Here is a 5,853-nt window from a genome sequence, read left to right as displayed (position 1 = left end):
CGATGTAGTGGTAATCTCTTTTATAAAAGTATGATGGGGGATGAGGTAGAGATGCGCCGAACCGACAATATGATATCCCAAACCAAGCCCAACCCTATCGATGCGATGAAATTAATTAATCCATTGCAAATTTTGACTTTTGACAACCTCCTATCGTCTACGCCATGAATATATTATTTTCATTAATTAGATTTAAGTCTAAATTTTTGGTATTTGGAATTTTTTTATTTACAGTAAAATAATCTTGAATTTTTAAAAGACGGCAAAAAACTAAAATCTGAGATAAGTTAGTTTGTAAATCGAAATAAGATCCAGATATGAAAACCTTAGATATAAATATACGTGAAGAATGCATTAAATATTATCCGACGAGAACCGCCCACCTTCTATTTATATTTCTAAGAAACGAAATTTTAGATCAAAGAAGTTTTCGTTTATTGTTAGAATTATTCCTTGAAAGCAAACGAAGTTCATTGAGGGGTAAACGGGTACCACAAACAAAGATGTGCGTACATGCAAATCAAGATGATCAAAAAACAAGTAAGTGAAGTAGAAAATCGAACGGGGCAGACTAACCACCCCTATATATTCTGGGTCGTGGTGAAATTCTGAGTCGATCTGAGAATGTCCGTCTGCCCGTCCGTCTGTTGAAATCACGCTAACTTCCGAACGAAACAAGCTATCGACTTGAAACTTGGCACAAGTAGTTGTTATTGATGTAGGTCGGATGGTATTGCAAATGGGCCATATCGGTCCACTTTTACGTATAGACCCCATATAAACGGACCCCCAAATTTGCCTTGCGCATCCCCTAAGAGAAGCAAATTTCATTCGATCCAGCTGAAATTTGGTACATAGCGTTAGTATATGGTCTCTAACAACCATGCCAAAATTGGTCCATATCGGTTCATAATTATATATAGCCCCCATATAAGCCGATCCCCAGATTTGACCTCCGGAGCCTCTTAGAGGAGCAAAATTCATCCGATCCGGTTGAAATTTGGTACGTGGTGTTAGTACATGGTCTCCAAGAACCATGCAAGAATTGGTCCATATCGGTCCATAATTATATATAGCCCCCATATAAATCGATCCCCAGATTTGTACTCTTGGAGGAGCAAAATTCATCCGATCCGGCTGAAATTTGGAACATGGTGTTAGAATGTGGAAATTTGGAACATGGTGTTAGAATGAGAACAAACACGCAAGAATTGGTCGATATCGGTCCATAATTATATATAGCCCCCATATAAACCGTTCCCCAGATTTGATCTCCGGAGCCTCTTGGAGGAGCAAAATTCATCCGATCCGGATGAAATTTGCAACGTGGTGTTGGTATAAGGCCGCTAATAACCATGCCAAAATTGGTCCATATCGGTCTATAGTTATATATAGCCGATCCCCAATCACACAAAAATTGGTCCATATCGGTTCGTAATCATGGTTGCCACTCGAGTCAAATATAATCTACCAAAATTTTAGTTTTATAGAAAACATTGTCAAAATGTTATTTCTATAGAAAATTTTGTCAACATTTTATTTCTATAGAAAATTTTGTCAAAATTTTATTTCTATAGAAAATTTTGTCAAAATTTTATTTTTATAGAAAATTTTTTCCAAATTTTATTTGTATAGAAAATTTTGTCAAAATTTTACTTCTATAGAAAATGTTGTCAAAATTTTATTTGTATAGAAAATTTTGTCAAAATTTTATTTGTATAGAAAATTTTGCCAAAATTGTATTTCTATAGAAAATTTTATCAAAATTTTATTTCTAAAGATTTTTTTTTTCCAAATTTTACTTCTATAGAAAATGTTGTCAAAATTTTATTTCTATAGAAACTTTAAACTTAATTATATACGTATTTAATCGGCCTTTTCTCGTTTAATATACACCACGTATGGACTATGTGGTATATATTACGGTATTAGGAAGTTTTAAGATACCTTGCCATCGGCTTCAGTAGAAGTTTCTACGCAATCCATGGTGGAGGGTACATAAGCTTCGGCCTGGCCGAACTTACGGCCGTATATACTTGTTTCTTCTTTATATGGGGCCCGTTTGCCGCGATTTCGACCTTCAAACGCTCCAATAACGCCATATAATAGTCACTGTTGATGGTTTTTCCCTTCTCAAGATAATCGATGAAAAATATTCCATGCGCATCCCAAAAAAACAAAGGCCATTACTTTGCCTGCGGACTTTTGAGTCTTTCCACGCTTCGGAGACGGTTCACCGGTCGCTGTCCACTCAGCCGACTGTCGATTGGACTCAGGAGTGTAGTGATGGAGCCATGTTTCATCCATTGTCACATATCGATGGAAAAACTCGGGTGTATTACGAGTTAACAGCTGCAATCACCGCTCAGAATCATCAACACGTTGTTGTTTTTGGTCAAATGTGAGCTCGCGCGGCACCCATTTTGCTCAGAGCTTCCGCATATCCAAATATTGATGAATGATATGACCAACACGTTCCTTTGATATCTTTATGGCCTCTGCTATCTCGATCAACTTCATTTTACGGTCATTCAAAATCATTTTGTGGATTTTTTTGATGTTTTCGTCGGTAACCACCTTTTTCGGGCGTCCACTGCGTTCACCGTCCTCCGTGCTCATTTCACCACACTTGAATTTTGCATACCAATCAATTATTATTGATTTTCCTGGGGCAGAGTCTGGAAACTCAAGCCAAGTTTTTGCTTCCACCGTATTTTTTCCCTTCAGAAAACAGTATTTTATCAAAACACGAAATTCCTTTTTTCCATTTTTTTCACAATAACAAAAGTTGCTTCACAAAAGACGCTCTATTTCACAAACTAATTACAGACGTCAAATTTTGACACGAATCATTTGAAGGTTGGTACTATAGAAAAATAATATGCATTTAATACTAGCGACGCCATCTATGTGTCAGACCGGGGACTTATCAGCCAACCTTAACTGAGTTTGTAAATCGAAATAAGATCCAGATAAAAAAACCTTCGATATAAATATACGCTTTAAATATTATCCAACGAGAACCGTCCACCTTGTATTTATATTTCGAAGAAACTAAATTTTAGACCAAAGAAGTTTTCGTTTATTGTTAGAATTATTCCTTGAAGGCAAACAAAGTTCATTGAGGGGTAAACGGGTACCACAAACAAAGATGTGCGTGCATGCAAATCAAAATGGCCAAAAAACAAATAAGTGAAGTAGAAAATCGAGCGGGGCAGACTAAACCACCCCTATATATTCTGGGTCGTGGTGAAATTTTGAGGCGATCTAAGCATGTCCGTCTATACGTCTGTTGAAATCACGCTAACTTCCAAACGAAACAAGCTATCGACTTGAAGCTTGGCACAAGTAGTTGTTATTGATGTAGGTCGGATGGTATTGCAAATGGGCTATATCGGATCACTTTTACGTATATCCCTCATATAAACGGACCACAGATTTGGCTTGGTCCACATCGGCCCATAATTATATATAGCCCCCATATAAACCGATCACAAGATTTGACCTCCGGAGCCTATTGGGGGTGCAAAATACATCCGATCCGGTTGAAATTTTATACGTGGTGGTACTATATGGTCTCTAACAACCATGCAAAAATTGGTCTATATCGGCCAATAATTATATATAGTCCCCATATAAACCGATCCCCAGATTTGGCTTGTGGAGCCTCTAAGAGTAGCATATTTCATCCGATCTGGCTGAAATTTGGTACGTAATGTAAGTATATGGTCTCTAACAACCGAGCATAAATTGGTCCACATCGGACCATAATTATATATAGCCCCCATATAAACCGATCCCCAGATTTGGCTTGCGGAGCTTCAAAGAATAGCAACTTTCATCCGATCCGCCCCCATATGAACCGATCCCAGATTTGGCTTGCAGAGCCTCAAAGAGAAGCAACTTTCATCCGATCCGGCTGAAATTTGGTACATGGTGTTGGTATATGGTCTCTAATAACCATGCAGGAATTGGTTTATATCAGTCCATAATTATATAAAGCCCCCATATAAACCGATCCACAGATTTGGCTTGCTCCAATTTTTGCATGATTGTTGCAGACCATCTACTAACACCACGTACCAAATTTCAAACGAATCGGATGAAATTTGCTTTTCTAAGAGGCTCCGCAAACCAAATCTGAGGTTCGGTTTATATGGGGGCTATATGTTAAAGTGGTACGATATGGTCCATTTGCAATACCATCCGACCTACATCAATAACAACTACTTTTGCCAAGTTTCAAGTCAATAGCTTGTTTCGTTCGGAAGTTAGCGTGACGGACGGACATGGATAGATCGACTCAGAATTTCACCACGACACATAATATATATACTTTATATGGTCTTAGGGCAATATATGGAAGTAACTACTTTGCGCCTTAAAAATGTATACATACAAGGAAATTTTTATTAAAAGTGTTTTTTCTACCAGTCTATGCCTATGGTGAAACATAATATGTTTGTTTGGACCAATTCGGAAAATACATATATATGCATGAAGCATAATGGTTGTAGACGTAGCAGTTTGATTTCACGTAACCATATGAAAATCGGTGCTATAAATACATACATCTAAATCGACGTGGTTAGTATTTTGTATGCCGACACGTTGTAGCTAATCCGACATTTGCCACACCACTTTCCACAGCTTCAACAATTTAAAAACGCGTTTCATTCAGACGTTTTTCAAATGCATGTTTCTCTGGGGGAAAATTGCAAATTACTTTTGAACAAAAAATTTCTAATTCCCAGCAACTTTAAAAGCACTTCCAGAAGATGCACTCCCAATGATGTTCTTTATTTTAACTACCCAGGAAGTTCTTTTAATTCAATTTTTTATAACATGGGGTTTTCATACTTTTAATGGGTAATCTTAACTTTTTTTCAAATAGGTTAAAAACAGAGTAAGAATTCATAGAATGTTACAAATCATTACAATTTTGTCGAAAATTCTAATTCCAATCTGAAAAAATTGTGAATTTATGAAAATATTTGAGGTCAAACGTTTCCGACAAACGTTACAATCCATTAAAAATTATAAAAAATTATAAAAATTATTTATTTGACAAAATATCACATCCAAAACATTTAATTCGGATCACATCTAAAGAAGTCATGCGAATTCAGTGCAACGGCTGTTGAAATGCACCACTTCCGGATCCAAAAAGAACATTTTCATTACTTTTTTGGCGACGCTTTTTTTGCTGGGTTATTATTATGAAAAATTCTAAAAATTTTCAATATAGCGTTTTCGTGCCTTGGGATATTAAAAACATAGATTGAAATCAAATCTAAGTAGCCTTTAAGTATGTTAGACATTTACTATGTAGAAAATTAAAAAGAAGCCAAACAGCCCTAGTTCGACTCCCAGCTTCAGTGTAATGTTTTCATTGTGTTGAAATTACGCTAACTTCCGAACGAAACAAGCTATCGACTTGAAACTTGGCACAAGTAGTTGTTATTTATGTAGGTCGGATGGTATTGCAAATTGGCCATATCGGTCCACTTTTACGTATAGCCCCCATATAAACGGACTTTTTCAAGTTCAATTAGTATAAAATTCAGGAAAAATATTCAGTTAGGCTTTCGCTTTTCCAAATCCGAATTGCCGGGCCTAACGCTTGACACCTGCCATCAGATTTTGTACAGCCACCTTATCCACCTTCTTCGCCGCAGAAAGCCAGTTTGCCTTGAACTGCTGCTCGTCCTTAGCAGTTTTTATACCCTCCATCATAGGTTGGAGGTATATTAACTTTGTCATTCCGTTTGTAACACATCGAAATATTGCTCTAAGACCCCATAAAGTATATATATTCTGGGTCGTGGTGAAATTCTGAGTCGATCTAAGCAT

The sequence above is a fragment of the Haematobia irritans genome, chromosome 4 (genome assembly GCF_050003625.1).
Source record: "Haematobia irritans isolate KBUSLIRL chromosome 4, ASM5000362v1, whole genome shotgun sequence".
Lineage (NCBI taxonomy): Eukaryota > Metazoa > Arthropoda > Insecta > Diptera > Muscidae > Haematobia > Haematobia irritans.
Note: the sequence above shows the minus strand (reverse complement) of the source record.